General features: G+C 32.7%; 1 pseudogene; it reads left to right on the plus strand.

Moving 5' to 3' along the window:
• Window positions 1-10,443: 10,443 nt before the first annotated feature.
• Window positions 10,444-12,040, plus strand: LOC141494153 (small ribosomal subunit protein uS5 pseudogene; annotated as a pseudogene).
• The last annotated feature ends 214 nt before the right edge of the window (window positions 12,041-12,254 follow it).

Here is a 12,254-nt window from a genome sequence, read left to right on the forward strand (position 1 = left end):
AAAGGCGAGAATCTGGAAGATTGTCATATTTGAGATATGGCAAGGAGACAATGGATTATGGAATATGAATAGTGAAGTTTAAGAAGACTCAAAAGTAGGAAGGGACTAATTTGCAAAGGACTTCAAAATTTAAAACAAAGAATTTTGTATTTGATCATGGAGGTAATACAAAATAACTAGATTTTTAAATGAGTGCATGTATGTATGTGTTTTGAGTTTTGGAGTAGGTGAAAAATGGTATGAGTCTGCTCTCTTAAAAAAAAGACACTAAAGGTAATTTAGGTAACATGTGAGGAAAGATAATCCAGTTTACGCTTTAGGAAACTGAAGACCATAGAGAAGAAGTTAATTATTTCAACTCAAATAGGTGATGGAAATTTCAATTTGAATGAAGGTCCTCTGACTCTGGATCAGCTGTCTTTCAACGGAATCATGTTATATGAGTTGTCACTGACTTTTGTGAGAGTGATAATATGAAAATCCATCCAAGATTTCCATCATTTTAAAATTATTTATTTCTGATCACCTTTTTAATGCATCATATGCTGATTGCAATTGAAAAATAACTGCTCTATTTTGTCTACCAGTGAATTCTGAAAGTTATATAAGCAGTATATTAACACAGTGTTTCAGAAAGCTCACAATTCAGAACCTACAACAAAAAATCTGACATTATTATTATTATTATTATTTGACACTTTAAAATTATATGTAAATTCTTAATTATAGGTTAAAAAGATATGTTGCTGCAACAGTACACAAAAGAGTACATTGTAATTAGTTAACTAGTCTTTTGCTATCAACATGAGCAAAATGGACCACTGAAAACTGAATGCAACCAAGGACAGAGCTAACTATGGTTTGCATGACAATTGTCTCATGAACACAAAATTAGCAAGAGGCAAATGGAGTAAGGATTGAAAGCAGAAGCTACCTCAGTTAATGATTTTCTCTAGACCTTTTCCTATAGAGCTCATAAGTCCATGAATTGAAATGCTCAAACACATTTAAAGAGTAGAGCATTTTCTTGAGATTGACTACAAATCTCAATTAAATATTTGCTTTCAGACATTCTGTGAACTAAATTTGAAGCAAAACTAAAGGTATATGCATGCCTCTGACAAGACTCAGTATCTTAGACCATAACAAAATTTCATATCTATGCACATCTGGGATTTATAAGTAGTTAAGTATGTCAGCAAAGGCTTGATAACAGAATTTTTAATATGTTTATATCCCAAAGTTATTCTTGAGTTTGTACTTTAATTGAAAAAACTCAAACACTTATAGAATGCTCTCTACATATGGTAGGCTGCTAAATGAAAACTTTGAAGGTAGTTTGGGCTAGGATTTAGGGCAGAGATGAGGAACCTTTCTTTCTGCAAAGGATCATTTGGATATTTATAGTATCATTCACCTGCTACATTTTCTCAGACATTTAATCCATCCCTAAAAAACTCCTAAATTTATTGATTACAAGTTCTGCCTTGGTAGCACCAGATCATGGGCCTTATAAGGCCAGTGGGCTGGATGTGTCCCATCCCTGATTTGGAGGAAGAAAAAGAGAATTAGTATATATCACTAGGAGATTTTTAATGTCTCAAAGTTCACCTTGATGTGTAGAGAATAGCTGCTAAGGCAACAAAAAGAAGCAAAGCTCACAGATAGATACGTTCCTTTTATATTCTCATTCAAAATCTTATATATTAATAAAATATATTTGATAGCAGATAACACCTTTAGAATTTCAAAACTAACTGGAAGGGACTTCCTGGGCAAAGCCAAGAAGGTGGAATAAAACTTGGAAGCTCCCAGAATGCTTTCTGAAACAACTTTTATTGAAGCCTCTGAAAAGATACTAAAGTGAAAGATACCATGAAACAAAACAAAATAAAATAAAAACATAGTGAAACAAGTTCTCCACTCAATATACCATAAAGGAAATTCAGAAAAGTTCAGTTTCAAGTTAGTAAAAGGGAAGTAGAACCCAGCGTAGACAGGAAAATTGGGAAGTCAGAGAGAGTTCTTAGCTATGGAGTAGCTCAAGTTCTGCTTCAGCAAGATAGTGATACAGTGGACCAGCAGTGAGGATGCCAATCTCAGTTCAGACGGCAAAGTTTGAGACCAGGATTTCTAAAGAAACAGGACAGACAGGCAACCTCAAGTTAGGGAACAATCTTCTAGCATCTGAATGACCATAGGCAAGATCCCTAGACCCAGAACAAAAAACTGCTGTGTCCCAGGAGTTTAACTCAGTGCTCAAAATGAGCAAAACCAAACCAAACAAACAAACAAACCAAAATGAGCACTAAGCATGAATAGCTACTATTCTGATAAGGACAAAAAAGGGAGTATATCTTGACAGTGATACGAGGTATAAGACAGGAATAAAACAATTAATACATGAATAAAGCTTTATACTGGGAGAAGGTAAGACATTATAGGATAAATAACATTACATGAAGAGGTATAAAGGACTTAGTATAGGAGAAAGAATGAAGGGAGGTTGTAAGCATTAGGTCAATCTTACTACTGACAGACTTGGCCCAAGAGGGAATCACATACTTTCCCAAATGGGTTTAAAAATTTATCCTACCCTATAGGGAAGTAGGGAGAGGTAGGGGGAAAGGGGAAGAAGAAGCTGATAAAAGGGAGGGGGGGAAAGTAAAAGTAAAGGTAAAGTTAAAGTAAAAGTTTAAGAAAAGAGTAAAGGGAGAAAGAGAAGGCTGATAGAAGGGAGGGCTGATTGAGAGACAGTAGTCAGAGGCAAAACATTGCTGAAGAGGGAAAAAAGGAAAGGATAGAGAAGAATACAAAGGGAAGATGGCATGGAGGGCAATTAGTTAGTAATGACAGTAGAGTGGATCAAAAACCAAAATCCTATAATATATTGTTTAGAAGAAGTAATTTGAAGCACAGAGAAATACATAGGATTAAGGTAAAAGACTAGAACAGACTATATTATGCTTCAGCTAAAGTAAAAAAAAAAAACAAAAACAAAACAGGAGTAGCAATCTTCATCTCAGACAAGGCCAAAGAAAAACTAGGTGTGATGAAAAGGGACAAAGGAAGGAAAATACAACTTCCTAAAAGGTACCACAGACAAAGAAGCAATATCGATATTAAACATATATGCGCCAAGTGGTATAACTTCTAAATTCTTAGAGAAGAAACTAAATAAGTTACAGAGAGATATAGACAACAAAGCTGTACTAGTGGGGAAACTCAATCTCCCTCTCTCAGATTTACATAAATCTAACCACAAAATAGGTAAGACAGATATTAAGAAGGTGAATAGTATTGTATTGTACAAAATTTCTGGAGAAAAATGAATGGGGACAGAAAGGACTATACCTTTTTTCTGTCATGCATGGCACCTATACAAAAATTTACCACGTTCTAGGGTATGAAAACCTCACAATAAAATGTAGAAAAGCAGAAATATTAAATGCATCCTTTCCAGATTATAATGTAATAAAAGCTAGAAAATGATAAACTAAAAATTATTTGTAAACTTAAACTAATTTTAAAGAATGAGTGAACCAAATAATAAGTCATAGAAATAATCAGCGATTTCACCAAGACAAAGCTTACAGGATACAGTCAAAGCTGTTTTGGGGGAAAATTTTATATCTATTAATATTTATATGAATGAAATAGAGAAAGAGAGGATCAAAGAATTAAGCATTCAATAAAAAAAACTACAAAAGCTGCAAATTTTAAATGTCCAATTAAATACTAAATTAGAAATTCTGAAAATGAAAGAAGAAATTAATAAAACTGAAGATAAGAAAACTATTAAACTAAGAAATAAAAGAGATAGTTCAATGAAAAAGCCAATCAAATAGATGAACTTTTGATTAATCTGATATTTTAAAAAAAGAAAACCAAATTACTCGTATCAAAGATGAAAAGGGTGAACTCACCACCAATGAGAAGGAAATTAAAGTAATAATTCACAGTTATTTTTCCTAACTGTATGTCAACCTATGTGTCAGCATAAGTTAAATGGATAAATATTTGCAAAAAAATAAACTGCCAAAATAAGAGGACATAGAAGATTTAAATAACGCTATTTCAGAAAAAGAAATGGAAGAAACATTAATAAACTCCCTAATTAAAAATACTCCAGACCCAGATGAATCAGATCCAGATGAATTTATAAGTTAATTCTGCCAACCATTTAAGGAACAATTAATTCTAATTCATGCAAACTATTTGTAAAATAGGCAAAATAGTAGTTTTGCCAAATTCCTTTTATGATATCAATATGATGCTGAAACCTAAAGCAGGAAGAGCCAAAACAGACAAAGAAAATTATAAATCAATCTCCCTAATCAATATTGATGCAAAAATTTTAAATAAAACTTTAGCAAAGAGATTATGACAAGTTATCACTGGGATAATATACCCATTATCAGGTAGAATTTATGCCAGGTATTCAGGAATGGTTCAACATTAGAAAAATAATCAGCATAATTGATCATATAGATAACAAGTTGACAGAAATCTTATATTATCTCACTAGGTACTAAAAAAGCATTTACAAAAAACAGCATTCGTTCTATTAAAAACACTAATGAACTTAGGAATCAATGGAGTTTTCCTTAAAATGATGTGTGTGTATCTAAAATCATCAACAAGCACTATATGCACTAGGAATAAGCTAGCTGCATTTCTAGTAAGACCAGGTGTGAAACAAGGATGCCCATTATTATCATTATTATTCAATATTGCATTTGAAATTTTAGCTTTTTGCAATCAGAAAATAAAATGAAATTGAAGGAATTCGAATAGGCAGTAGGGAAACCAACTCTCACTTTTTACAGATGATATGATGGTATACTTAGAGAATCCTAGAAAATCAACCAAAAAACTACTTGAAACAATTAATGACTGGCAAAGTTACAGTATATAAAATAAACCTACATGAATCATCAGCATTTCTGTATATGACACATAAAGCCCAACAGTAAGAGAGAGAAAAGAGAAATTCTATTAAAAGTAACTGTAGACAATATTAAATACCTGGGAATCTACCTGCCAAGACAAACCCAGAAACTATATTAATATAATTATAAAACATTTTTAACACAAGTAAAGTCACATCGAAGCAATTTGAAAAATGTCAATTGCTCATGATAAGGCCAAGCTAATATAATGAAAATGACAATTTTACCTGAATTAAATTACTTATTCAGTGCCATATGAATTAAACTACCAAAATAGTCATTTACGGAGCTAAAAACAGTAATAAAATTCATCTGCAGCACCAAAAAGTCAAGAATATCAAGAGAATTAATGAAAAAAATGCAAAGGAAGGTAACCTAAATGTACTAGATCTAAAACTATATTATTAAGCAGCAGTCATCAAAACTATCTGATACTGGCTATGAAATAAAGAAGCAAATCAGTGACATAGATTAGCTACAAAAGAAAGAGTAGTAAATGGTCATAGTAATCTACTGTTTTATAAACCCAAAGACTAGCTTCAGGAATAAGAACTCACTATTTTATAAAAACTGATGGAAAAATTGAAAAATAGAATGGCAAAAACTAGATATAGACATGTCTCACACCCTCTATCAAAATAAAGTAAAAATAAGTTTAGGATTTAAAAATAAAGGGTGATACCAAGACCAATTCAGAGAACAGGAAATAGTCTATGTGTTGGATCTATGAAGGGAGAGAAGTTTATGCCAAACAAGAGATGGAGGAGATAATAAAGTGTAAAATGGATGACTTTGACTAAAAAGATTTTGCACAAAAAAGTCAGTGAAATTAAAATTAGAAGTTATGCAGATTTTTGAGGAAAATTTTTCATAACTAGTGTTTTGGATAAAGGAACAATTTCTAAAATATATAGAGAACTGAGTGAACTTTATAAGAATACAAGTAATTCCCCAATTGATAAATTGTCAAAGGGTATGAATAGGCAGTTTTCAGATGAAGAAATTAAAACTATTTATAGTCACAAAAAATATGCTACAAATCATTGTTGATTAAAGAAATGAAAATTAAAACAACTTTTGGGTCCTCTCTTACACCTATCGGATTGACTAAGATTTCAGAAAAGGAAAATGATAGACATAGAGAGAATTTGTGAAATATGGGAAACTAATGCAGTGGAGTTTTGAATTGATCCAACCTTTCTAGAGAGCAATTTGGAATCATGCCCAAAGGGCAATAAAACTCTGATCTAGTAATACCACTACTAAGGTCTATGTCCCAAAGAGATCTTAAAAAAGGGAAAAAAACTCACATGAACAAAAATATTTGTAGCAGCTCTTTTTTTATATTTGCAAAGAATTGGAAATTGAAGGAATGCCCATCAAATTGGAGAATGACTGAATAAGTTATGATATATGAATGCTATGGAGTAATTTTGTTCTGTAAGAAATCATGAATGGCTGGGACTTTAGAAAAACCTGGAAATAATTGCATAAACTGCTGCTGTTTGAAGTGAGAAGAACCAGAAGAATAATTTACATATTACTAGCAACACTGTGAGGTTGTATCAATTATGATGGCCACAGCTTCTCTCCAAAGTTCAATGATCAAAGAAAACCCTGAAGGACCCCTTATAGAAAATGACATCCACATCCTGAAAAAGAAAAAAAAAACAAAATAAAACCACCCCCCCAAAAAAAAAAAACCAAAAATAAAGAGTCTGAATGTAGAGCAAAGCATACTATGCTCAGTTTTTAAAATTTTTTCATCTTTTTTTTTCTTTCTCATGATTTCCCCCTTAGTATTATAATTCCTCTCACAATATGGCCAAAATAGAAATAAGTTAAACATGACTGTACATGTACAACTTTTACCAGACTGTTCACTGTCATGGGGAGTGGGGAGAGAAGGAAGAGTGATAGAAATTTATGGAACTCATAAACTTTCAAGTGGATGAATTTTGAAAATTACCTTTGCATGTATTGAAAAATAAATAAAATATAATATGTATATTACAATATAAAAATAAAATGTAAATTAAAAAAACTAGAAAATGTCCATTTGATTACCATCCATCACCTTTAAGTACTAAAGAGTGACTATAGTGCCTACCTTCTATGACTGTTGTGAGAATCTTTTAAGGTAATGTTTTCAGAATGTTTTGTAAATATTAAAGAATTTTGTGAAATCAGTGAATTATTACTATTAATATTAATACCAGTATGCTAGCTAAGTTTTTATTATATTATAGAAAAACATGAATTGATTTGATTTGCTCTTCTTTTAAGGGTCCTAAGCTTAGAACACTCTATATAACATCATCACAATGAAACTATTCTCAGTTCTATCTAGTCTGTGAAAACACTATCATTATATATTATGTTATCCTGGGATAAGTACTTAATTTCTTATAGACTATTATTTGATTATTGAAAAGGGTAATTTTATTTATTGAATTATTTATTGAAAAGCACAATTTTAGAGTTCTTAGATTTTTGATATTTTATATTTACAAAGGTTCCTTTTGATAGTTCCAAAGAGCATCATGGAAAATGAGCAGTATGGTAGTGGTGGGGTCTTCATTCTCTTCTCTTTTACCAAGATAACAGTTTAAACAGATAGTAGTAGCAAGAATACTTCTCTGGGGGTGTGAGGATTGGAGACATAGGGGTAATAAGAGTATAGAAAAAATGAGAGGACTTTAATGTAGAAAGTAGTTCTATTATTTATTCTTTGATATGTTTATATATATTTATGTATAATTTGTTCTTTATCAATTTATCAGTTTCTACTTACTATTGCTTCAGTATGTTAAGGTGAGTATTGTGAGTGCAACTTGATATAATATCTTCTTCATTGTTTATTCTTTCTTTCTTGAAGAAGTCTAATGACATCAGGAGGGTGATGTCTTACAAATGAATTGGACTGATATGAGGCAGAGCTGTGTAAAGTCATCAGTTTCACTTTTTTCTCCAGAGACATATGAGTTCAATGGCAAGACATAATCAGGATGACTGGAAATGACTTCCAGGTATAGTGGGAGATCTTGTTATTCTTAAACTAAGATTTTCCCAGTTGCTTGAGACAACACCCATTCAGTAATAAAAGGGCAGGTAAGAAATGAAACCAAAAGATGCATGTTTGACCAAGGGCAACAAATACACCAAGAGTCACTTTAAAGAAATTCTGTGACTGTCTCTAATCACTTAAGTGGTATGGTTTTAATCAGGAGAAGGAATCATGCTAGATAATCAAGTTTGCATAATGGGAGAAGGAACTTCCAAAAAAAGCAGAATTTCTAAGGAATTGTGAACAAGCTGAATAACATAATGAAGAATACAATAAACATAAAATAGTTTCAAGTCATTTATAATATGAAAAACTTCATTTCCCATTTTTCCATTTCCCATAGGCCTTCAGTTTGTTGACCTATTGGTCAATGTTCTTGAATGTGGAAAGGCTTAAGGTTTTTTACAGCATAAGGCAGAGTATTCAGATTGCATATTTCCTTTAACTAAAGATCCAGAGTGTAGTTTTAGTCATATATTGCATTAATGCATAATACATGTAATACACCCACTTAACACAACTAAGAATAAAGTAGCAGTACAGAAGAATGGATAAGGATAGCAAATATAAGCTCTGAAATTTTTCCAAGTCTATACATATGAACATTTTTTCTCATCCTGGTATCAGGAGCTGAAGATAAACTGGACACACCAAGAAAAAGATTGCTTCAAGACTGACCTTTGGATCACCAAAGTGAACTAGAGCAAAATCACAATTTGACAAGGGGGAGAAAATGTTTTCCAATAATCTAGAGCTGTGTGGTACTCTTTGTCACACTATTCTTTAAGTTTGAGCCCATTATCCCCAGAGTCAGGGTCTTTATATAAATAGAGAATGGATTAAAGTACTTTCGAGGGATATCTTTGCACCACCTGATCTTCCTGTACCATTTCAGTTAAAATTATTTTGTAAAAGTGAATTTTCTGGTTGCTTGTTGATCAAGTAATAGTATATTAAAAGATAGTATATTATATGGGAACAACAGTATTAGAAAATTCTCTCAGCTCCTCATTGTTAAACCTGTGAGGGAAGATGTAATAATTGTTTTGGGGGGATCTTGCCTTCCAATGCAAGTGGAAATTGGGGAAATGGTACAAAAGGAGATACCATATAAATAAGCACAAAGGTTATTTAGTCCTCTTATTATGAAGTTAGATATCTATGATAGTATTCTTGGCAGAGTAAGTATCCTGCTTTATATAGCAATTATATGGAAGAAAATGCCAGTTTACTTTTCTTCTCATCTTTTTCCAACTCCTCCTCCTCCTCTTCCATTCTTTGTTTGAACCTGTCTCTCTGTATAGAATAATGTTGGAAATAATTGTTAGCTTACATCCCAGAATTCTGGGACTTTTATTTTCCAATACACAATTGAAGCCATTGCAGAGTTTTGGACCCAGGATAGTTATGACAGCAAAACGTATATGCAGTAAAAACTCTGTTCACGTGAATGTGTTTTGTGTTATTTTTTTGTCTTTGTAGTTCAACACATATATGTTTAATTTTTGTTGAAATGAATTATCTGGTTCATAAGGAAATTTAACCTAATGATGTGGGAGATGGATTTCAGAATCTAAGCAAGGAAAACTGCTAAGGAGGCAATTGCAAGATTCAGATGAGAAGTTATGTGAGCTGAGACAGTGAGAATGAAAATAAAGGTGAATGAAACATACTTTGCAGACATACAATTAATAGGACTGGGCAACTGGAGGAAGTAAAAGATGAATCTTTTAAACTTTTAATTTTTGGAAACTTGCTTATGGATTTAGTAATTATTTTCTTAAAAGTGGATATTGAAAATGTGAGAGAGAGATATTAATGAGAGCTCATCACTTTATTTGTAGTTTGCAGGGGAAAACATAATGTGAGAAGAAAAAGGAAGAAATAATTCATGGTAGCCAAAGGGTTTGAAGAGAATAAAGAGCTTTACAAATACTCTAGGAGCAAAAGAAGCACTAGAAGGAAAGCAGGATATTAATAAATAAAGAGTGGAAAGTTAATGATGACTCTAAAATGGCTGAGATATTGAGCTCATTTTTAAAACCTGTCCTGTAAAGGAACAAAGAAAAGGTTTGCATAATTGAGGAATAATGATACAGACCTTGTAAAACTATTTTTTAAACTGGGTAAAATTATTTGGAAATTTCTTCCTTTCAGGAGAAAAAAACACCTGAAGGAAAAAGTCAATACCCAATAATGTCTATCTATCATCTAAGTGATTTTTTAAAAATGTTTGTTTTGTTGTTTTTATTGAGATAATTTATCTATTGCATGAAAAGGCATTCTATTTTTTTTAGAAACCACTCAATTAATGTGAGTTTAGGGGGGAAAAGCAAACAAGATCCTAATTTCACAGAAGAATGAATTTGGAAGAGTCAGCAAATCTATCTTCAGAATATTAGGAAAATAATATGACATGTATAAATGTTGAATGCACCAAGTAAGCACCAACAATGAACATCCTGGGTCTTTAGAGAGCAAGTAATTACAAATTAGATTCTCTCAATTTTATTAAGATACTTTTATATCAAACAAATGCAACAAATCAACATATGAGCCTTTATTCTAGTCTTAGCTGCAAGTACATCAAAAATAAAGCCAAAGTAATTAATTTTATTTTGATTTACTACATTTCAGCCTTAACAGGTCAAATTGTACTTCAAAATAAAGAGAACGAGTATATATTAGGCAAGATCTAACTAAATATGAAGGAATAAAAAGACTACTTTACCTCTGCAATGTAAAGAAGGTTCATTTAGAGTAATTTTTTTCTCATTTTTATGTAGCCAAGGTTTCCTCCTTATGAACTGGCTGTACATATCCTTAGGCCACTTTCAGTTGTGTAAGGTTTCTAATAATTATAACCTTGATCTAGGCCCATATATATTTTGTAACAAAGATCTTTATCAGAGTAGCTTGATGGAAATATTTCCCCTATATAACTATACCTTCTCTAATTTTATTTGTTCAAAAATCTTTAGAATTTTATGTAATCAGAACTGTCTACTTTTTACCTTTTGTGATCCTTTCTATTTCTTATTTGGCTGTGATTTCTTCCTTTGTCTATAAATCTGACAAGCAATTTCTTCCTTACTCTAATTTGTTTATTCTATCATTTGTTTATGTCTCAGTCATATAGACATTTAGAGTTTTTCTTAGTACATTGTGTGAAATGGTGAACTATACTGTGGTCACACTATTTTTTGTGAATTCTAAATTTTCCTTGTATTTTTTTTGAAAATTAAATTCTTATTAATAATAATTGGGCTTCTACTTCCATTGTCCACCAAATGGTGGATGACTCCAGTGCTGCAGGAGGAGAGGGAGGCCCCCAGGAGTCAGAGGCTGAGGTGGCTTCCATGGTGGCTTTACAGTGGAGGCTGAGGCAGGGGCTGAGGGAGGAAAGGCTGAAGACAAGGAATGGGTTCCTGTCACTAAGCTGAGCCACCTAGTCAAGGATATGAAGATCAAGTCTTTGGAAGAGATTTATCTTTTCTCCCTTCCTATCAAGAAGTCTGAGATCATGGATTTCTTCCTAGAATTATTGAAAGATGATGTTCTGAAGATCATACCTGTTCAGAAACAAACTAGAGCTGGACAACACCAGGTTCAAGGTTCTGTGGCCATTGGCGGCAATAAGGGCCATGTTGCTCTAGGTGTCAAGTGTTCCAAGAAGTGGCATGGCTATTCGTGGCGCTCTCATTCTAGCCAAATTTTCCATCATTCCTGTGAGATATGGCTACTGGGGAAACAAGATTGATAAGCCTCACACAGTGCCCTGCAAGGTCACTGGGTGATGTGGATCTGTTCTGGTGCACCTGCTCCCTGCTCCTAGAGGTCCTGGCATCATTTTGGCTCCTGTGCCTAAGAAGCTCCTAATGATGGCTGGAATTGATGACTGCTACATTTCTGCAAGAGGCTGTTCTGCACTCAGGGCAACTTTGCTAAAATTACCTTTGATGCCATCTCTAAAACATACAGCTACCTAACCCCAGTCCTGTGGAAGGAGACTGTTCACTAAATTTCCCTATCAGGAATTCATGGATCATCTTGTGAAGACACACTTACGTGTCTGTTCAGAAGACCCAGGCAGCTGCTGGGCAACCACACAGATTTGTTTTTTTTTTTTATAAACCAGAAATAAATTGAACTTTGCCTGCTAAAAAACCAAAAACGAAAAGCAAAAAAACCTCAAAATAATAATTGGTATTTAAAGGTTTATCAAATAATAGACC

This window comes from Macrotis lagotis, chromosome 7 (assembly GCF_037893015.1).
Source record: "Macrotis lagotis isolate mMagLag1 chromosome 7, bilby.v1.9.chrom.fasta, whole genome shotgun sequence".
In the NCBI taxonomy this organism is placed as follows: domain Eukaryota; kingdom Metazoa; phylum Chordata; class Mammalia; order Peramelemorphia; family Peramelidae; genus Macrotis; species Macrotis lagotis.